The sequence below is a fragment of the Pan paniscus genome, chromosome X (assembly GCF_029289425.2).
Source record: "Pan paniscus chromosome X, NHGRI_mPanPan1-v2.0_pri, whole genome shotgun sequence".
Classification (NCBI taxonomy): Eukaryota; Metazoa; Chordata; class Mammalia; order Primates; family Hominidae; genus Pan; species Pan paniscus.
The window spans coordinates 75,027,041-75,051,618 of record NC_073272.2 but is presented as its reverse complement, the minus strand read 5'-3'; the positions used below and the strand labels follow the sequence as shown (position 1 = coordinate 75,051,618).

General features: G+C 37.5%; 1 pseudogene; it reads left to right on the top strand.

Annotated features, from left to right (window-relative positions):
- Nucleotides 1-5,120: 5,120 nt before the first annotated feature.
- LOC100979532 (telomeric repeat-binding factor 1-like) overlaps nucleotides 5,121-24,578 on the top strand; it is a 32,794-nt pseudogene continuing 13,336 nt past the window's right edge.

Sequence of the window (24,578 nt, the reverse complement as noted above, 5' to 3'; positions counted from 1 at the left end):
ATATTTTATTTCCCAACAATTACTAAAGTCATGTAAACTAAAAGCATAATGGTTTTTATTTTTCTGATAAAATATTTAAGCTCTTTCTTAAAAAACCAATTAGTCAATGCTCTTTCACATTACACACACATCACATATAAATACACAGATACACAGAAGATTCAATAGTTGTAAGGGTTTTCATTTTCCCATTTCTTAATTAGATTACTACCTTCTGGGTGGAGCCCTTGGAGGAACAGGGCCAGGAAAGCATTACAGTTTCTACAGCCTAATAAGCAGGCACAGCTGGAAGGCAAAAACAAATCCCAAAAATTAAGGGTCCCATTTTTATACTGGATCCCCAAAAGAGAAATGCTGCAGAAAAAGACAATGCAATGATTTTATCATGTATTTTTTTGCAAAGCAATCCAAAGCCAATTAGCCTATTCTTTGATTAGCCCATCCCCCATGGGAGGTTTAACTCTCAGTGGGCAGGGGAACATCTCTATACCTTCTGGGTGGCCAAGAGCATACTACTTTGATCCAAACGTGCAAGGAGCTGAGTATCCCCCCATAACTTTCATTAGCTATCTCCAAAACTATATTTCCTACCTAGTTATTACACACCAAAGCTCTCTCATAATGTAAAGTAACTTCTGATACCCCCAAAAGTAAAAAATGTCAGATAATGCAACACAAAATACAACAGAGTCTTAGATTTTGAGAGGGATCTATTTGCTTTTAATTCCTGGGGTTGCATGATGAAAACAGAGGATTTTCCCAAAATGGGGACTGTGGCACCTCCTCTGTTTTCCCAAGGAGTCCCAGGCTATTAGAACTTGAATAAGCAGACTTTTATATATAGCACTTTAAAAAAATTTTTTTAAATTTTCTTATTACCCAACTTTTGCCAGGCCAAACGGCCAATATTTCTGGCTTTTAAACTTACCAAAGGCAACCTCCCAGGTGCTCAGAGAAAGGAAAATACAAAATGGTCCATGGAGGGGAAGATAATCAACAAATGATAAAGGTTACACAGATATCAAATGAGAAAGGACTCATTCCCTAAGCCAGTATTGAACCCTGAACCCAGGCCACCATTGTGAAAAGACAAAGCCTTAGTTACTAAGCTACAGCATTGGGCAGTTTCCATTGCCCTTCCCAGAAGGAGCCTAGAGCAGCCAATTTTGAGCTTGCAATGGTTGTTAACTGCTCAAGATAATTTTTATAGCTAGTTATGACAGGCACCCAAAAATTTCTGTCTGCTGGATGGCAGAGACCAAGAGAAAGTACCACCATGTGGCTACAAGGTCAAGCTCCCAAGGACATAAAACAAGAGTAAAAGGAAACTTCATCCAATTTTTCCCCAACAGGGACCCGCAGCAAAGTGGATAACTGATCAGTTTGCTGGACTGTCTTGAACAGCAGGCTTATGGAGACCTAAGCCTGTGTTCTATCCTAAGGTATTCCTCTTTATGACAGAGTAATACAGAAAGACAAATTTATAGCACAAAGTACACAAGATTCGCTACAGCAGCCACTCTGCTTAGCACCCAATGTTGAACTGGCAAAGCTCAAACTTGCCCCCAGATTGGCCCTGTCATCTTTAATTCAACAAACAACCAGAAGTTAACATATAGTCTTTGGGCAAGATGGTCACCCTGAGTAACAGAAAATATAGGAAAGGGAAAGAAGAGAAAGAGACAGAGAAAAAAGTATTGCCTGTGGCAGAGTGGGGAAGGTGAAAAGAGCTCAGGGAGGCCAGAGAAACACCTACCCATTGCAGCGACATGGAATCAAAAGTTCAGGCGGCCACTTGTCAGTGGCAAAGGGATCTTTTCCAGCAGTCCCATCAGCTCTCAAGTTTCCCCTTTTGGGGAGATAAAAGCTTCCCATGTCCCAAGATCATGTACATACCCAACCCTGTCACCCATAGCCATTAGCAAAGAGTGCAAGACAGAGTAATCCAAAGCGAATAGTGGTTAACATTCCATAATGCCAAATCCATTTTTATTTGAGGAGGACTTTCCTGAGCAGGATCTCTAACCCCCTAAATCTTAGGAAGGACTAATCTTCGTAAGTTTGGTCTCGAACACAAGTTGGTTTAAGCATGCTTGCCTTTTTCCTAAGAGGGTCCTTTAACCCACTCCATCTTAGGAGAGAGTCTAACTCCCCTAAATTGGGCCTCTAACCCAATCCCACCCTTTACCCAGGTAAAATGCACCCCACTTACCCAAAGTCACCAATTGGTGTTGCAGTTTATTTCCTTTAGGTCGGGGGTCTCCTCAGTATCATCCTTTCATGGTTACCAGGAAGATGTTACTGAAAAGGGGCCCCAATCCAGACCGCAAGAGAGGGGTCTTGGATCTCACACAAATAAAAATTGAAAGTGAATCCATAAAGTGAAAGCAAGTTTATTAGAGAAGTAAAGAAACAAAAGAATGGCTACTCCATAGGCAAAGCAGACCCAAGAGCTGCTGACTGGCCACTTTTATGGTCATTTCCTGATGACATGCTAAACAAGGGGTGAATTATTCATAAGCTTTCCAGGAAAGGAGTGGGCAATTCCCAGGACTGAGGATTCTTCCCCTTGTTAAGCCATATAAGGTAACTTCCTGGTGTTGCCATGGCATTTATAACCTGTCAAGGCACTGGTGGGAGTGTCTTTTAGCATGCTAATCATTATAATTAGCATATAACAAGAATGACCAGGTCACTTTCATTGCCATCTTAGTTTTGGTGGAATTTGGCCAGCTTCTTTACCACATGCTCTTTTGTAAGATCTCTGTGACCTGTATCTTGTGCTGATGTCCTACTCATCCTGTGACTTAGAATGCCAACCACCTGGGAATGCAGTCCAGTAGGTCTCAGTCTCCTTCCACCCAGCCCCTATTCAAGATGGAGTCGCTCTGGTTCAAATGCCTCTGACAAAAGGACAACTGATATCTTTCTAGATTTAAGAAAGGCATAAAAGAGGAAACTTCTGTACAAGAATCTTATTTAAGTAAAGGTTACTGAGGAAATTTAAGGCATAAATGTCTAAAAGGAAACTTTAATTTATAGATATAAATAAAAATATATGTATAATGTCTTATATAGGAATGTGCAAATATATTGACGTGCATTTTCTTTACGTTATAAGCAATATTGTTCAAATCTAATATTCTCACTATGTGCAGTGATACTGAACAATTAGTTTCTCTTTTAATATTACAATATTCATTTTTGCACAGTAGCAAAATATGTCAGTGTTTAGACTTCCAAATCTAGAGGGGTAAAATAATTGTGACAACAAAAAGTACATTTTAAGCAAACATTTTTGAAAGAAAGAATCTGAATGTTTATGGTTTTGAAAAAAAATCTTCTCATAAACTTTAACTGAAGTACTCATATCAATTTTGCACATTAGCACAGTCTCAGACCCAGATCCTGAGAATGTTGGCAAACTCTAAAATAAATCTGGATATAGAATATAAGAAGGTCAATGAAAATAAAACACAATTCACTACACAGGCAAAGCAAAAGTTTTGTTATTGGAACATTAAAGAATGTAGTAATAATTAGTCAAAAATTATGATTAGGTTATACTTACCAATCCACTGTCATGCTATACATAAATTACCCTGGGCAATTAGAAAACACTTATTAGAATAATGTGGTTCAGACGAACCCAATACAAATGCAAATCTGAAGCTACCTCTGAATCACAAAAAGTCTGTGTGTGTGTGGCAAGGCTGCCACATTCTGAATATTGAAGGTCCTGTAAAATATAAAAGATCAAAGGGGAATACTGGGGAAATGAAGCAAGATGAGATAGAAAACAGTAACATTTTTAACCCACTTTCCACTTGATTGTCATTTCCCCTAAACTTTGAGGCCTTCTATTTTCTACTTACGTATTTTCAATCTATAAAAATTATGGTTTTGTTGAGGGTAAAATTAATTTACCTCTTCTATGTCTACCTTATTAGCTGAATAATAACCAAGAAACAACTTCAGACATGCATTTCTACCATTGCCTCACTCTGACTATCTTAACAGAACCACCTGGGGCACCTATTACTGAACATTATTTTTAAATACTTTCATTTGTCATGAACTTATAAGGTTTCTACTCTTTATTCACCTGTAAGTTTTGGACAACCTCAGTTCAGCCAAAGTAATCAGAAACCAGTTTGTGTCTATGTGGCTGTTTACAAGGGGTGTAGACACTAGAGTCCCAGTTTCTAAATTGAAAACTGTATATAATATGGAGTCTCTCTCGTGTTGCACAATCTACATTTTAAGTCTACTTCTTCATAATAATTGTCACTGCCATAGGCTATCATCTTTGTTAACACTGTTAACAAGAAAGATAGGGAAGATAGTAGAAAAGGAGAGGAAGGGAGAGTGCCTGAACTCATTTGAGGTTGCCTAAAACATTATTTTGGTAATGCACTGCTTTTGGAATCTGAAAAAAGCTATGGACACTCTCCACATAAAAATACAAGCATGTGCAGGCACACATACACAAACGCACATGTGCACACATAATTTTACAATTTCAGAGTGTTTTAAACGACTCTGAAATTACATAACTTACTTAACTTAGTTGATAATTTCTACCTTACATTGTGTCCCATCTTTATAGAATCATCAAATCAAATAAGTGCACTCGAATGTGACCCTGTGCTACATGATGAAACTGGGCTACAAGTTACCAATTAATGCAAATTCTATTACTGAGTTTATTATATTTTCATAATTTGTTATTTCCACAATCCTCCACTCCATTACCTGAGGCTTTGGAGCAGTTAGATTAGCAGCAGTATGGCCGTTGCTAAGGATATCAGAGAGATGGGCTATGTACACAACAGGTACTATATAAAGTCCTCTCTTCAGACAACAAGGGACCAAATGTTTTTCATCACATTAAAGGAGCCTTAAGATGATAGATGTTGACGTATTTAGCTCATGACAGTGTTATTTTTAGTAACATTGCCATTGGTTTTTAAATGTCAGAAATGGGTTTTCAAAGAAAATTTTATATTATAAGCATTATGTTCATTTTTACTCTGAAACCCTCTGTTATTTATTGGATCTTGGAAGGTGCATGCTGGAAGTTTTAATAGCTCTTTTAATTGTGTGTTAATTAATACTACATGGCAGTGGCTCTCAAAAGTAGGGACCCTAAAGAACCACCCAAAAGCAGTATGGGAAACAACCTCTGTACCTCATACAGTGCCAGAAACAGTTCATTTAAACCTCCACCAGAGGGTAAAAACCTGGTAATACATGGACAAGGGGCTAGAAAATTCACAAGAGTTTTATGTAGTGAGTAGTAGGGAAATTTTATGCCTAAGCTAAAGAGCGTTCTAAACCTGCCCAGAAAAGCTTAGAAACAAATCTTATAAGGATCAAATTGTTCACAAGTAACTTCACTACATCTCAGAACAAAACTCAATGTTAATTATAACAAACATATCTAGCACCCAACGTGATAAATTTCACACTATCTGGCATACAATAAAAAATTACCAGGCATTCAAAGGAGCAGTAAAATACAACCAATGAAGAAGAGAAAAGTAAATCAGTAAAATCAGACCCAGAAGTAATAGGGACAATGGAATTTGTAGAAAAGTAAAGAAAAAGTATTAAAACAGTTATTATATCAATATTCCATATTTCCATATGTTCAAAAAGGTAGAAGAAGATATAAGTGTGTTAAAGAGGAAGATGAAGGATTAAAAAAAGACAGAGATGAAAAAACATGCCAGATGGTATTAACAGATGATTAGACACTGCAGAAAAATAATTTAGTGCTTCATCACACAGCAAGTTTAAATAGTTTAGAAGCTACCTAAAATTAAACAGAAAAAAAGACAAACAGAACTGATAATCAGTGAGCTGTGGCACATCCTCAAGCTGTTTGATATAAGTGTAATTGTAGTCCTCAAGAAAAGGGGGCAGAAAAATATTTGGAAGAAATAATGGCCGAAGGAGATTAGTTCTAGAATGGTGGTGTAAGGAACTCCACAGGTACTCCCCCCAGCAAAAGCATCATAACTGGTAAAACAATATTTTTAAAGTAAACGTTTTAAGTCTCTGAAAATTGTCTTAAGAGCACATAGCAAATGAAACAATGATTCAAGAAAATCTATTAAATCTCACTATGAACAGTGAGACTCTAGCACTTGAAACACAGCCTGCTCCCTCCATTTTCCCTCCGCTCCACCAGCTCAGCCTGATCCAAGCTCTACTCCAAGTGGGTGCAGCCAAAAACACAGACTCCCTTCTCCCTACTTCTTACCAGTGAAGACTTCAGTATCTGCTCTGGAGTGGCAGGCCACCAAAATTTTTTACCCCTCTCTAGTTCCACATGACAGAAGCTCTATCCTGGGCAGGAGCGACTTAGAACTTTGAGATTCTTCATTCACCAGCCCACAACCACAGGGGAGGGTTCTACCCAAGGCAAGACAGGCTAAGAATACCAGTGCCCCAACAACTTTCATGATAACACTCAAAACATTAGGAATGGAAGGAAACTTCCTAAACATAAAGTACATTTATGAAAAACTCACAACTAACCTCATACTTAATGAAAGACTGACAGTTTTTCCCGTAAGATTAGGCACAGGATTCCCGATTTCACCACTGCTATTCAACACTATACTGGAAATTCTAGCCATAGAAATTAGACAAAAAAGAAATAAAAGTCATCCAAATTACAAAGGAAGAAGCAATACTATCACAGATAGTGAAGTGAAACTATTCACAGATGATATGTTCCTATATAAAGAAAATCCGAAGGATTCCACAAGAAAGCAACTAGAGCCAGAAGTGTTGGCTCATGCCTGTAATCCCAGCACGTTGGGAGGCCAAGGCAGAAAGATCACTTGAGGCCAATTCAAGACCAGCTTGGGAAACATAGCAAGACCCCATCTCTACAAAAAAAGAATTTTTTTTTTAAATTAGCTGTGCATGGCGGTGTGTGGCTAAAGTCCCAGCTACTTGGGAGGCTTAGGCAGGAGCATCACATAAACACCCAGGAGTTCAAGGCTATGATCATACCACTGCACTCCAGCCTGGGTGACAGAGTGATTCTGTCTCAAAAAATAAAAATGAAAAAGAAGGAAATAATAGCTAATAAATAAATTTCACAAAGCTATAGAGTATAAGATAAATACACAGGAAGTTAAGAAAGCAATTTTATTTACAATAAAGAATACCTAGAAATAAATTTAACTAATGAAGTAAAAGATTTACACACTGAAAACTACAAAATCTTGTTGAAAGAAATTAAAGAAAACCTAAATAAACAGAGATATCCGGTGCTCATGGATGGAAATATTTAATATTGTTAGGATGTCAATATTACCCAAAGTGATTTACAGATTCAACACGATTTCAATATTCCAATAGCATTTTTGCATTTATGAAAAAAGCTGATCTTCAAATTCATATGAAACTGCAAGGGGCCCTAAATAGCCAAAATAATCTTGAAGAAGCAGAACAAATTAAGATTCACATTTCTCAGTATCAAACCCTTCAACTAAACTACAGTGATTAAAACACTGTGCTACTAACATAAGGACAGACACATAGACAATGCAACAGAAATAAGAAGCCTGAAATAAACACATATATCTATGGCCAAATAATTTTTTACTAGGGTGCCATGTTCAACCAATGGGAAAAAAGTCTCTTCAATAGCTGGTGCTGGTACAACTGGATCTCCACATACCAAAGAATGAACTTGAACCCATACTTTACACCATATAATAGGGAATTTCAAATAATTCATGGAAAATGCATATTATAATAAAACTATCCACAGCATTCAAAAATGTTTTACACCAAAATAAACCCATACTGTTATAACATGTCTGAACAGGATTTAGCTTGAGGCACTCAGAAAGATAAGTCCCTATCACAGCAACATGAAGTCTGCTAAATTTGAAACAAGAACAAATATCAATATTATAGTGAAGCTTGAGTGGAAGAATAGTGAAATCACTGATGCTTTATGAAAAGATTATGAGAACAATGGCACCAAAAAATAGATATTTGCAAATGAATAACTCATTTTAAGAAGAGACGATACAACATTGAAGATGAAGCCCATGGAAGCAGACCATTCACATCAATTTGTGAAGCAAAAATTCATCTTGTTCATGCTGTAGCTGGAGAGGAGCAGAAACAATAGCCAACATGACAGACATCTCAATTGTTTCAGCATACACATTTCTGACTAAAAATTAAAGTTTAGCAAACTTTACATTTGATGAGTGCCATAACCATTGCACCAAGATCAGCTGCAGACAAGAGCAGAGTTTTCAATGGAAATTTTAAAAAAGTGAGATCAACATCCTAAAGCATTGCTTCAAAGACTTGTAACAGGAGACAAAATGAGGCTTTACCAGAACTATCCTGAAGACAAACACAATCAAAACAATGGCAACAAAGAGGTCGAAGTGGACTAGTCAAGAGCAAAGGTCATGGACACAGTTTTTTGGGTTGCTCAAGGCATTTTGCTTCTTGACTTTATGGAGGGCCAAAGCACAATAATATCTGTTTATTATTAAAGTATTTAGGGTTAGCCAAATATTTAGCAGAAAAATGCCCAGGAAATCATCACCAGAAAATCCTTCTTCACCACAACAATTCTCCCACTCATTCTTACCAAACAAGGGGAATTTTTTGAGAGTTTCAGTGGGAAATCATTAGGCATCCACCTTACAGTCCTGACTTGGTTCTTTCTGACTTCTTTTATTTCAGAATCTTAAAAAATCTGTAAGGGCGCCAATTTTTCTTCAGTTAATAATGAAATAAAAGACTGCATTGACATGCTTAAACCCCCAGGACCCTCAGTTGTTTAGGAATGGACTAAATTATATCACAATTCCTGAGTCCTTTCAACTATCTGGAGAGCCTTCTGAAGAGGGACAGGTGCAAACAAAGCCAGACTGCAAAGACTAAAATAAATATCTAACTCTTCACTACCAAGACACAGGCAGACACCTACAAGTATCAAGACAATCGAGGAAAACATGACTACACTGAATTAACTAAATAACCAGGGAGCAATCCAGAAAAAATAGAGATATATGACCTTTCGGACAGAGAATTCAAAATACCTGTTTTGAGGGAACTCAAAGATATTCAGGAGAACACAAAGAAATCAGACTTCTATCAAATAAATTTAACAAAGAGATTGAAATAGTTAAAATGAATCAAGTAGAAATTATGGATGTGAAAAATGCAATTGGAATACTGAAGAATGCATCAAAGTCTTTCAATAGCAAAACTGATAAAGCAGTAGAAAGAATTAATGAGTTTGAAGACAGGCTATTTGAAAATACAGTCAGGGCCAGGCATGGTGGCTCACATCTGTAATCCCAGCACTTTGGGAGGCCGAAGTGAGAGGATCACTTGAAGTCAGAAGTTTAAGACCAGCCTGGCCAACACGGTGAAGCCCTGTCTCTACTAAAAATACAAAAAAAAAAAAAAAATTAGCCAGGCATGGTGGCAGACACTTGTAATCCCAGCTACTCAGGAGGCTGAGGCAGGAGAATCACTTGAACCCAGGAGGTGGAGGTTGCAGGGAGCCAAGATCACACCACTGCACTCCAGCCTGGGTGACAGAGTGAGACTCTATAAAAGAAAGAAAAGAAAGAGAGGGAAAAAAGAAAACACGGTCAGAAATGACCAAAAAAAAAGGGTAAAAAATAATTAAGCACACCTACAGGACGTAGAAAATACTCTAGAAAGGCCAAATCTAAGTGTTATTAGCCTTAAAGAGGAAGTGGGTGGGGGGGTTGAAAGTTTATTCAAAGAAATAATAAAAGAGAACTTTCCTAACCTAGAGAAATATATCAATATTAAAGTATAAGAAGGTTATAGAAGACCAAACATATTTACCTCAAAGGAGACTACCTCAAGGCATTTAATAAACTCCCAAAGATCGGGGACAAAGAAAGGATACTAAAAGCAGCATGAGAAAAGAAACAAATAACATACAAAGGAGGAGCAGACCTTTCAGTGGAAACCTTACAGGCCAGAAGAGAGTGGCATAACATATTTAAAGTGCTGAAGCATAAAAAAGCTTTTACCCAAGGACAATATATCTGGTGAAAATATCCTTCAAACGTGACTGAGAAAAAAGTTTCCCAGACAAACAAAAGCTTAGGGATTTCTTTCTATATTTATTTTTATTTATTTTAATTATTCTATTTTATTTTTTCATAATTCTTAGTACATTCTGAAGCAAAGGGATTTCATTATCACCAGATGTGTCCTACAAAAAAATGCTGAAGGGAGTACTTCAATAAGAAAATAGAACATTTATGTGCAATAAGTAATTACCTGAAGGTGCAAAACTCACTGGTAATAGTAAGTACACAGAAAAACACAAAATATTACAACACTGTAACTGTCTTGTGTAAACTATTATCCTAAGTAGTAAGACTAAATTATGAACCAATCAAAAATAATACCTACAACAACTTTTCAAGACATATGCAGTAAAATAAAATAGAAATAGAAACAACAAAAGCTTAAAAATTAGGAGGACAAAGTTAAGGCATAGAGATTTTATTAGACTTCTTTTTGCTTCTTTGTTTATTTATGCAAACAGTGTTAAATTGCTATCCACTTAAAATAATCCCGTGTAAGATGGTATTTGCAAGCCTCCTAATGACTTCAAAAAAACAAAAAAACACAACAGATACAATAAAAAGTTAAAAGCAAGAAAATGAATCATATCACCAGAGAAGACAACCTTCACTAAATAAAAGACAAGACAAGACAAGAAAACAACAAAACAACCAGAAAACAAATAACAAAATGGCAGGAGAAAATCCTTACTTATCAATAATAACATTGACTGTAAATGGACTGAACTCTCCAATCAAAAGGCAGAGATAGGGCTGGGCATGGTGGCTCACACCTGTAATCCTAACACTGGGAGGCTGACGCAGGTGGATCACCTGAGCTCAGGAGTTTGAGACCAGCCTAGCCAAAATGGTGAAACTCCGTCACCCCTAAAAATACAAAAATTAGCCAAATGTGGTGATGCATCTCTATAGTCCCAACTACTCAGGAGGCTGATGCAGGAGAATCACTAGAACCAGGGAGGCAGAGGTTGCAGTGAGCCAAGACTTCACCACTGCACTCCAGACTGAGGGACAGAGCAAGACTCAATCTCAAAAAACAAAAAAGACAGAGAGAGGCTGAATGGATTAAAAAGACAGACACATTGATCTGTGATCTGATGCCTGCAAGAAACATGCTTCACCTATAAAGACACACATAGACTGAAAATAAAGGGAGGGAAAAGGATATTTTATGCCTATGGTAACAAAAAAAAAAGAGCAGGAGTCACTATGTTTTTATCAAACCAACTAGATTTCGAGACAAAAACTACAAGAAACAAAGAAGGTCAATATATAATGATAAAGGGGTCAATTCAGCAAAAGAATATAACAATTGTAAATATATATGCCCAACACTGGAGCACTCAGATATATAAAGCAAACATTATTACAACTAAGGAGAGAGATAGACTCCAATAAAAAGAAAATAGCTGGACATTTCAACACATCACTTTCAGCATTGAACAAGTCTTCCAGAAAGAAAATCAACAAAGAAAGATCAGACTTCATCTACACTATAGACCAAATGGTTCTAATAGACATTTACAAAACATTTCATCCAATGGCTACAAAATACACATCTTTTCCTTAGCACATTAATCATTCTCAAGAATAGACGATATATTAAATCACAAAACAAGTCTTAAAATATTCAAAAGCATTGAAATAATATCAAGCATCTTCTCTGAAGACACTGGAAGAAAATTAGAAATCAATAACGAGGAATTTTGGAAACTACGCAAATAGATGGAAATTTAAAGATATGCTCTTGAATGACAAGTGGATCAATAAAAGCTACAGAAACGTGGTCAGACTGTTAAAAGAAAAACCAATCCAAAGGTTAGCAATGTCAAAGACTGAAGGTAGATAATCCCACAAAGATGAGAAGAAAAAAAACAGTGTAAGAACACTGAAAACAGAAACCCAGAGTACCCTCCTTCCTCCAAATTACCACATCACCTCTCCAGCAAGGGTTTGGAACGGGGCTGAGGCTGAGATGGCTTTAATTACAGAAGTAGATTTCAGACGACGGATAGGAATGAAGTCCACTGGCAAAAGGAGCATGTTGTAACCCAATGAAAGGAAACTACAAATCATGATAAACATTGCAGGAGTTGACAGACAAAACAGCCAGTAGAGAGAACAAAAAAAAAAACCGTCCTGTTATAGCTGAAAAACACTACAAGAATTTCATAATGTACTCACAAGTATTAATAGCACAACAGACCAATAGAAGGAAAGAAACTCAGAGCTTGAAGACTGCCTTTCTGAAATAAACACTCCCCAGCAAATGCAAAAGAACAGAACTCATAACAGTCTGTCAGACCACAGTGCAATCAAATTAGAACTCAGGATTAAGAAATACACTCAAAGCTGCACAACTACATGGAAACTGAACAAACTGCTACAGAATGACTACTGGGTACATAACAAAATTAAGGCAGAAATAAATAAGTTATTTGAAACCAATGAGAACAAAGACACGACGTACCAGAATCTCTGGGACACAGCTAAAGCAGGGTTTAGAGGGAAACATATACCACTAAATGCCCACAGGAGAAAGCAAAAAAGATCTAAAATTGACACACGAACATCACAATGAAAAGAACTAGAGAGGGAAGAGAAAACAAATTCAAAAGATAGCAGAAGACAAGAAATAACTTAGATCAGAGCAGAACTGAAGGAGATAGAGACATGAAAAACCCTTCAAAAAATCAATTAGTCCAGGAGCCGATTTTTTGAAAAGGTTAACAAAATAGAACGCTAGACAGACTAATATAGAAGAAAAGATAGATGAATAAAATAGACAAAAAAAGGATAAACAGGATATCACCACTGATCCCACAGAAATACAAACTACCATCAGAGAACACTATAAACATCTCTACACAAATAAACTAGAAAATCTAGGAAAAAATGGAAAAATTCCTGGACACATACACCCTCCCAAGACTAAACTAGGAAGAAGTTGAATCCCTGAATATACCAATAACAAGTTCTGAAATTGAGGCAGTAATTAAGAACCTACCAACCAAAAAAAGCCCAGGACCAGATGGATTCACAGACGAATTCTACCAAAGGTACAAAAAGGAGCTGGAACTATTCCTTCTGAAACTATTCCAAACAATAGAAAAAGACAGACTCCTCCCTAACTCATTCTATGAGGCCAGCATCATTCTGATACCAAAACCAGGCACAGACACAACAAGAAAAGAAAATTTCAGGCCAATATCCCTGATGAACATCGATGCAAAAATCCTCAATAAAATACTGGCAAACAGAATCCAGCAGCACATCAAAAAGCTTATCCACCATGATCAAGTTGGCATAATCCCTGGGATGCAAGGCTGGTTCAACATAAGCAAATCAATAAATGTATTCCATCACATAAACAGAACCAGTGACAAAAACCACATGATTATCTCAATAGATGCAGGAAAGGCCTTTGATAAAATTCAACACCCCTTCATGCTAAAAACTCTCAATAAAGTAGCTATTGATGAAACTTATCTCAAAATAATAAGAGCTACTTATGGTAAACCTACAGCCAATATCATAGTGAATGGGCAAAAGCTGGAAGCATTCACTTTGAAAAGCAGTACTAGCCAAGGATGCCCTCTCTCACCACTCCTATTCAACATAGTATTGGAAGTCCTGGCCGGGGCAATCAGGCAAGAGAAAGAAATAAAGGGTATTCAAATAGGAAAAGAGAAAGTCAAATTTTCTCTCTTTGCAGATGACATGATTGTATATTTTAAAAGCCCCATCATCTCAACCCAAAATCTCCTTAAGCTGATAAGCAACTTCAGGAAAGTCTCAGAATACAAAATGAGTGTGCAAAAATCACAAGCATTTCTATACACCAATAACAGAGAGCCAAATCAGAGTGAACTCCCATTGACAATTGATACAAAGAGAATAAAATACCTAGAAATACAACTTACAAGGGATGTGAAGATCTCTTCAAAGAGAACTACAAACCATTACACAAGGAAATAAGAGATGACACAAACAAATGGAAAAACATTCCATGCTCATGGATAGGAAGAATCAATATCGTGAAAATGGTCATATTGCCCAAAGTAATTTAAAGATTCAGTGTTATCCCCATCATGCTACGATTGCCTTTCTTTACATAATTAGAAATAACTACTTTAAATTTCATATGCAACCAAAAAAAGAGCCCATATAGCCAAGACAATCCTAAGAAAAAGAACAAAGCTGTAGGCATCACACTACCTGACTTCAAACTATACTACAAGGCTACGGTAACCAAAACAGCATGGTACTGGTACCAAAACAGATATATAGACCAATGGAACAGAACAGGGACTTCAGAAATAACACCACACATCTACAACCATCAGATCTTTGACGAACCTAACAAAAACAAGCAATGGGGAAAGGATTCCCTATTTAACAAATGGTGTTGGGGATACTGGCTAGCCATATACAGAAAACTGAAACTGAACCCCTTCCTTACACCTTATACAAAAGTTAACTCAAGATGGATTAAAGACTTAACCATAAGACCTAAAACCATATAAACCCTAGAAGAAAACCTAGGCAATACCATTCAGGACATAGGCATAAGCAAAGATTTCATGACTAAAACACCAAAAGCAATTGCAACAAAAGCCAAAACTGACAAATGGGATCTAATTAAACTAAAGCACTTCTGTACAGCAAAAGAAACTATCATCAGAGTGAACAGGCAACCTACAGAATGGGAGAAAATTTTTGCAATCTATCCATCTGACAAAGGGCCAATATCCAGAATCTACAAAGAACTAAAACAAATTTACAAGAAAAAACAACCCCATCAAAAAGTGGGTGAAGGATATGAACAGACACTTCTCAAAAGAAGACATTTATGGAGCCACCAAACATATGGAAAGGAGTTCATCATCACTGGTCACTAGAGAAATGCAAATCAAAACCACAATGAGATAACATCTCATGCCAGTTAGAATGGCAATCATTAAAAAGTCAGGAAACAACAGATGCTGGAGACGATGTGGAGAAATAGGAATGCTTTTACACTGTGGTGGGAGTGTAAATTAGTTCAACCATTGTGGAAGACAGTGTGATGATTCCTCTAGGATCTAGAACCAGAAATACCATTTGACCTAGCAATCTCATTACTGGGTATATACCCAAAGGATTATAAATCATTCTACTATAAAGACACATACACACATATGTTTATTGCAGCACTGTTCACAATAGCAAAGACTTGGAACCAACCCAAATACCCATCAATCATACACTGGATAAAGAAAATGTGGCATATATACACCATGGAATACTACGCAGCCATCAAAAAGGATGAGTTCATGTCCTTTGCAGGGACATAGATGAAGCTGGAAACCATAATTCTCAGCAAACTAACACAGGAACAAAAAACCAAACACCACATATACTCACTCATAATTGGGGGTTGAACAATGAGAACACATTGACACAGGGAGGGGAACATCACACACCAGGGTCTGTCGGGGGGTGGGAGGCTAGGAGAGGGATAGCATTAGGAGAAATACTTAATGTAGATGATGGGTTAATGGGTGCAGCAAACCACCATGGCACGTGTATACCTATGTAACAAACCTGCACGTTCTGCACATGTATCCCAGAACTTAAAGTATAATTTTAAAAAAGAGAGAGAGAGAGAATTATGGGAGCTACAAGATGAGATTTGGGTGGGGACACAGAGCCAAACCATATCATTCTGCCCCTGGCCCCTCCCAAATCTCATGTCTTCACATTCCAAAACCAATCTTGCCTTCCTGACAGTCTCCCAAAGTCCTAAGTCATTTCAGCATTAACACATATGTCCACAAAGTCTCATCTGAGAAAAGGTACGTCCCTTCTGCCCATGAGCCTGTAAAGTCAAAAGCAAGTTAGTTACTCCCTAGATACAATAGGGGTTCAGCCATTGGGTAAATACAGCCACTCCAAATTGGAGAAATTGGCCAAAACAAAGGGGCTACAAGCCTCATGCAAGTCCAAAATCCAGTGGGGCAGTCAAATCTTAAAGCTCCAAAATGGTATCCTTTGACTCAGTGTCTCGCATCTGGGTTACACTGATGCAAAAGGTGGGTTCCCATTGTCTTAGGCAGCTCTGCCCCTGTGGCTTTCAGGGTATAGCTGCCCTCCTGGCTGCTTTCACAGGCCAGGATTGAGTGTCTGTGGCTTTTCCAGGTTCAAGGTACAAACTATTGGTGGATCTGCCATTCTGAGGTCTGGAGGATGGTGCCCTCTTCTCACAGCTCCACTATGTTGGTGCCCCAGTAGGGACTCTGCATGGGGGCTCCAACCCCATATTTCCCTTCTGCACTGCCCTAGCAGAGATTCTCCATGAGGGCCCCACCCCTGCAGCAAACTTCTGTCTGGGCATCCAGGCATTTTCATACATCCTCTGAAATATAGGCGAAGGTTCCCAAACCTCAATTTTTGACTTCTATGTACCTGCAGGCTCAACACCACATGGAAGCTACCAAGGCTTTGGGCTCCCACCCTCTGAAGCAACAGCCCAAACTGTCCCTTGGCCCCTTTTAGTCACAGCTGGAGTGGCTGGGATTCAGGGCATCAAGTCCCTATATTGCACACAGCAGAGGGACCCTAGGCCCGGCCCATGAAACCAATTTTTCCTCCTAAACCTCCAGGCCTGTGATGGGAGGGGCTACTGCAAAGATCTCTGACATGCCCTGGAGACATTTTCCCCATTGTCTTGGAGATTAACATTTGGCTCCTCGTTACTTATGCAAATTTCTGAAGCCAGCCTGAATTTCTCCTCAGAAACTGGGATTTTCTTTTCTATCACATTGTCAGGCTGCAAATTTTCTGAACTGTTATGCTGTTTCCTGTTGAAAAGTGAATGCCTATAACAGCACCAAGGTCACCTCTTGAATGCTTTGCTGCTTAGAAATTTCTTCCACCAGCTACACTAAATCATCTCTTTCAAGTTCAAAGCTCCACAAATCTCTAGGGCAGGGGCAAAATGCTGCCAGTCTCTTTGCTAAAACATACCAAGAGTCACCTTTGCTCCAGTTCCCAACAAATTCTTCATCTCCATCTGAGACCACCTCAGCCTGGATTTCATTGTCCATATCATTATCAGCATTTTGTCAAAGCCATTCAACTAGTCTCTAGTGGGTTCAAAACTTTCCCACATTTTCCTGTCTTCTTCTGAGCCCTCCAAACTGTTCCAACCTCTGCATCTTACCCACTTCCAAAGTCACTTCCACATTTTCGGATATCTTCAGCAATGCCCCACTCTACTAGTACCAATTTACTGTATCAGTCTGTTTTCATGCTGCTGATAAAGACATACCTGAGACTAGGAAGAAAAAGAGGTTTAATGGACTTACAGTTCCACATGGCTGGAGAGGCCTAACAATCATGGTGGAAGGCAAGGAGGAGCAAATCATGTCTTACATGAATGATGGCAGGCGAAAAAAGAACTTGTGCAGGGAAACTTCTGTTTATAAAACCATCAGATCTCATGAGACTTATTCACTATCATGAGAACAGCATGAGAAAGACCCACATGGTTCAATTATCTCCCACTGGGTCCCTCCCACAACATGTGGGAATTATGGGAAATACAAGATAAGATTTCTGTGGGGACACAGTGCCAAACCATACCAAACTCCCACACAGTAATAGTGGGAGACTTTAACAACCCACTGAAAATATTAGACAGATCATTGAGAGAGAAAATTAACAAAGACATTCAGGACCTGAACTCAGCACTGCATCAAAAGGACCTGATGTATACACACACACACACACACACACACACACATATATATATTTGGCTGGAGCATTCTGTATGTGTATATGTATATATATACACACACACACACACACACGTACACAGAATGCTCCAGCCAAAAACAACAGAATATACATTTGTGTCAATGCCACATGTCACTTACTCTAAAACTGATCACATTATCAGAAGCAAAACACTCCCCAGCAAATGCAAAAGATGTGAAATATGTGTGGTATCTCAAAGCACAAAGCAATCAAATTTTACATTGAGACTAATAAATTCACTCAAAACCATGCAATTACATGGAAATTAAATAGCCCGCTCCTGAGTGACTTTTAGGTAAATAGTGAAATTAAGGCAAAAATTAAGAAGTTCTCTGAAACCAATAAGAACAAAGATACTACATACCTGAAACTTTGGGACACAGATAAGGGAGTGTTAAGAGGGAAATTTATAGCACTAAATGTCTACATCAAAAATCTAGAAAGATGTTAAATTAACAACCTAATTCACAACTGAACTAGAAAAGCAAAAACAAATCAACCCTGAAGCTAGCAGAAGATAAAAAATAACCAAAATCAGAGCTGAAATGAAGGAGATAGTGACATGAAAAACCACTCAAAAGATCAACAATGCCAGGAGTTGGTTTCCTGAAAAAAACAATAAAATAGATAGACATCGAGCCAGACTAATAAAAAAGAAAAGAGAATATTCAAATAAACACGATCAGAAATGAAAAAGGGAATATTACCACTGAACCCACAGAAATACAAACAACCATCAGAAAATATTATTAATACCTCTATGCACACAAACTAACAAACCTAGAAGAGACAAATAAATTTCTGGACACGCACACCCTCTCAAGATTGAACCAACAAAAAATTAAATCCCTGATCAGACCAATATCAAATTCTAAAATTGAGGCAGTAGTAGCATACCAACCGAAAAAAAAGCCCAGAACCAGATACATTCACAGCTGAATTCTACCAGATGTACAAAGGAGCTGGTACCATTCCTACTGAAACTATACCAAAGAATTAAGGAGGACGGACTCATCCCTAACTCATTCTATAAGGTCAGCATCATCCTGAAAACAAAACCTGGCAGACAAAAACAAAAAAACTTCAGGCCAACATACTAGAACATTGACACAAAAATCCTCAATAAAATATTGGCAAACCCAATCCAGCAGCACATCAAAAAGCTTATCCACCACAATCAAATAGGCTTCATCCCTGGGATGCAAGTTTGGCTCAATATACACAAATCAATAAACGCAATTCATCTCATAAAGAGCACTAATGACAAAAACCAAATTATTATCTTAATAGATGCAGAAAAGGCTTTCAGTAAAATTCAACACCCCTTCATGTTAAAAACTCAATAAACTAGGTACTGATGAAACATACCTCAAAATAATAAGAGCCACATATGACAAACCCAGAGCCAATATCATACTAAATGGGTAAAAGCTGGAAGCCTTCCCCTTGAAAACGGGCAAAAGACAAAAATGCCCTTTCTCTGCTTTTATACCATTGGTGGGAATGTAAATTAATTCAACCATTGTGGAAGACAGTGTGGTGATTCCTCAAAGATCTAGAACCAGAAATACCATTTGACCCAGCAATCCCATTACTGAGTATATACCCAATGGATTATAAATCATTCTACTACAAAGACACATGTACTTGTATGTTTACTGCAGCACTATTTACAATAGCAAAGACTTGGAACCAAAACAAATGCCCATCAATGATAGACTGGATAAAGAAAATGTGGAACATATACACCATGGAATACTATGAGCTCATGTCCTTTGCCGGGACATGGATGAAGCTGGAAGCCATCATTCTCAGCTAACTAACACAGGAACAAAAAACCAAACACCACATGTTCTCACTCATAAGTGGGAGTTGAACAATGAGAACATATGGACACAGGGAGGGAAACATCACACACTGGGGCCTGTCAGGGGTTGGGGGACAAGTGGAGGGAGGGCATTACCACAAATACCTAATGCACGCGGGGCTTAAAACCTAGATGACAGGTTGATAGGTACAGCAAACCACCATGTCACATGTATAACTATGTATCAAACCTGCACATTCTGCACATGTATCCTGGAACTTAAAGTAGAATTTTTACAAAATACCCTTTCTCATCATTCCTATTTAACATACTATTAGAACATAGAAGCAGAACATAGAAAGTTCTGGCCAGGAAAATCAAGCAAGAGAAAGAAATAAAAGGCATGCAAATACAAATAGAGGAAGCCAAACTATCTCTGTTTGGAGATGACATGATCCTATATCTAGAAAACCCCATGGTCTCAGCCCAAAAGCTTCTCAAGCTGATAAACAACTTCAGCAAAGTCTCAGGATACAAAATCAATGTACAAAAGTCACTAGCATTCTTATACACCAACAACAGTAAAGGCAAGAGCCAAATCAGGAGCAAACTCTCATTCACAATTGCCACAAAAGGAATAAAATACCTAGGAATACAGCTTATGAGGGAGGTAAAATATCTCTACAAGGAGAACTACAGACCACTGCTCAAAGAGATCAGAGATAACACAAACAAATGGAAAATCATTTCATGTTCATGGACAGGAAGAATCAATACCATTAAAATGGCCATGCTGCCCAAAGCAATTTACAGACTCAATGTTATTCTTATTAAACTAGCTATTAAACTACCATTGACATTCTAAACAGAACTAGAGAAAACTATTTTAAAATTCATATCAAACCAACAAGGAGGCAGAATAGCAAAGGCAATCCAAAGCAAAAAGAACAAAGCTGGAGGCATCATGCTACTCAAACCTAAACTCTACTACAGGGCGGCAGTAACCAAAATAGCATGGTATTGGTACAAAAACAGACACATAGACCAAAGGAACAGAATACAGAAGCTAGAAATAAGACTGCACACCTGCAACTATCTGATCTTTGAGAAACCTGAGAAAAACAAGCAATGGGGAAAGCATTCCTTATTCAATAAATGGTGCTGGGATAACAGGCTACACATATGCAGAAGATTGAAACTGGACCCCTTCCTTACACCACATACAAAAATTAGCTCAAGATGGATTAAAGACTTAAATGTAAAACCCAAAACTATAAAATCCCGGAAAACAACCTAGGCAATACCATTCAGGACATATGCCCAGGCAAAGATTTCATGATGAAAATGCCAAAAGCAATTGCAACAAAATCAAAGATAGAAAAATGAAATCTAATTAAACTAAAGAGCTTCTGTGCAGCAAAAGAAACTATCAACAGAGTAAACAGACAACCGAATGGGAGAAAATTTTTTGAAACTATGCATTTGACAAAAGCCTAATATCCAGCGTCTATAAGAACTTAAACAAATTTACAAGGAAAAAAACAAACAAACCCATTAAAAAGTGGGCAAAGGACATGAACAGACACTTTTCAAAAGAAGACATACGTCCAACCAAAAATCATATGAAAAAAAGCGGCCGGGTGCGGTGGCTCAAGCCTGTAATCCCAGCACTTTGGGAGGCCAAGGTGGGTGGATCGCGAGGTCAGGAGATCAAGACCATCGTGGCTAACACGGTGAAACCCCGTCTCCACTAAAAATACAAAAAATTAGCTGGGTGAGGTGGTGGGCGCCTGTAGTCCCAGCTACTCAGGAGGCTGAGGCAGGAGAATGGCGTGAACCCGGGGCGCAGAGCCTGCAGTGAGCAGAGATCACGCCACTGCACTCCAGCCTGGGCGACAGCAAGACTCTGTCTCAAAAAAAAAAAAAGAAAAAGAAAAAAAGCTCAACATCATAGATCATTAGAGAAATGCAAAGCAAGACCACAATGAGATACCATCTTACACCAGTCAGAATGGTTGTTATTAAAATATCAGAATATAACAGATGCTGGCAAGGTTGTGGCATAAAAGGAATGCTTACACACCGTTGGTGGGAATGTAAGTTATTTCAGCAATTGTGGAAGACAGTGTGGTGATTCCTCAAAGACCTAAAGACAAAAATACCATTCAACATAGCAATCCCATTACTGGGTATATACCCAAAGGAATATAAATCATTCTATTATAAAGACACATGCACGTGTATGTTCATTGCAGCATTATTCACAATAGCAAAGACATGGAATCAACCTAACTGCCCATCAATAATAGAATTAAGAAAATGTGGTACATATGCACCATGGAATACTATGTAGCCATAAGAAATAATGAGATAATATCCTTTGCAGAGATGTAGATGGAACTAAAGGCCATTATCATTAGCAAACTAACACAGGAATAGAAAACCAAATAACACATGTTCTCACTTTTAAGTGGGAGCTAAATGATGAGAACACATGGACATGTAGAGGGGAACAACAAACACTGGGGCCTTTCAGAAGGTGGAGGGTGGGAAGAAGGAGAGGATTAGGATAAATAACTAATGGGTACTAGGCTTAATACCTGGGTGATGAAATAATCTGTACAACAAATTCCTATGACATAAGTTTACCTATGTAACAAACCTACCCTTGTACTCCTGAACTTAAAATAAAAGTTAAGAAAAGTACATATACAAAATGAACTGCTATTAAGCCATGAAAATGAATGAGATCTAGTCATTTGCAACAACATGGATGGAACTGGGGGTCATTATGTTAAGTTAAATGAGCCAGGCACAGAAAGACAAACTTTGTATGTTCTCACTTATTTGTGGGATCTAAAATTAATAGAGTTGTACCGTGGAGATAGGGAGTAAAAGGTTAGTTAGCAGAGGCTGGGAAAGGCAGTGGGGCTGGTGAGGGGATTTGATGATGTTTAATGGGTTTAAAATTATAGTCAGAAAGAATGAATAAGGCCTACTGTTTGATAGCACGACAGGGTGATTATAGTCAATAATTAGTGTACATTTTTAAATATCTAAAAGAGTATAATTGGATTGTTTGTAACACAAAAGATAAATGGTTAAGGGGGTGGATACCCCATTCTCCATGATGTGATTATTATGCATCACACCTATATCAAAACATCTCATGTACCCCATAAATGTATATACCTACTATGTACCCACAAAAATTACAAATTAAAATTTTGTATAAAAAATATGATATAGCTGGTTGGTCATAAACACAGGTAAAACCACTTGGGTATGCCACTGGCATGTGAAGTAAGAGGCAGTCTTGTGAGACTGAGCACATAACCTGTGAGATCTGACATTATCTCCAGATTGATAGTGTTAGAATTGAATTGAATTGATGTGTGTGCTGGTGTATGCTGGACAACAGATTGCTTGGTGTGTGGACAGAAATTCCTACACATCTGGTATCATAAATGTGTGTTAAGTGTGTGAGAGTAGAAAAAACACTGGCTTTTCCTATCTCTAATAGACTATTTAGCAGATTCTGGTAAGTTGAGATGTATAGGGAGAGTCTAAAGTAACGAATAAGAAACTAACAAAAAATGTAGTAAAAAATAGAATAAATTCTAACATTATAAAATATTCACTTAATGAAAAAGAAAGTAGACAAAAGGGAACAGAGGAACAAGAAAGGCACAACATATGCAGAAAAGAAAAAGTAAAATTGCAGACACAAATCCAACTATATTAATAATAATATTAAATGTGAATGGATTAAGCAATCCAATAAAATGTCAGAGATTGCAAGAATGGATGAAATAATATCCAACTGTATCTTATCTAAGGAGAGATACTTTAGGTTCAAAGATAAAAGTGGATAGAAAGTAAAACGATGGAAAAATGTATATCATATAAAGATAAACCATAAGAAAACTGGAGAGACTATACTATTATCAGCCAAAGTAGGCTTTAAACAAAACATGTTAATAGAGATGAAGAGGTACATTTTATAATGATACTCAATGGTGAGAGTCTGAATTGTTTTCTCTAAGACCTGTAACAGTACAAGGCTGTTTGCTTTCACCAATTTTATTAAACATTGTAATGGAAGTTCTAGCTACAGCAATTAGAAAAGAAATAGAAAGCATCCAAATTGGAAAGGAAGAAGTAAAACTATCTCTATATGCTAATGACATGAACTTATATGTGGAAAATCCTAAAGAATACACACACCTAAAAAAAATAGGTAAAGCTAATAAATGAATTCAGCAAAGTTCCAGGATACAAAATCAACACACAAAACCACGCTACATCTACACTAGCAATAATAAAACTAAATGAAGAAAACAATTCCATTTACAATAGCATCAAAAAGAAGAAAATATTTAGGAATAAATTTAACAAAGGAGGTGCAAGGCTTGTACACTGAAAACTACAAAACATTATTGAAATAAATTAAAGACCTAAATAAAAAGGCATTCCATGTTTATAGACTGAAAGACTTACTATTAAGATGTCAATACTACCCAAAATGACTTACAGATTCAATGCAATCCCTATCAAAATTCAAATGACCCATTTTGTAGAAATTGAAACGTTAATCCTAAAATTAATAATGAATTTCAAGGCCCAAATAGCCAAAACAATCCTGATAAAGAAAAACTAAGCAGGAGGACTCACAGCCCCTGATTTAAAAACTTACTACAAAACTACAGCAATCAAAACTGGCATAACAATAGATACATAGAGCAATAAAATAGAATTGAGAATCCAGCAATAAACCCTTACATTTGTGGACAACTGATTCTTGACAAGGGTGCCAAGACAATTTAATGGAGAATGAA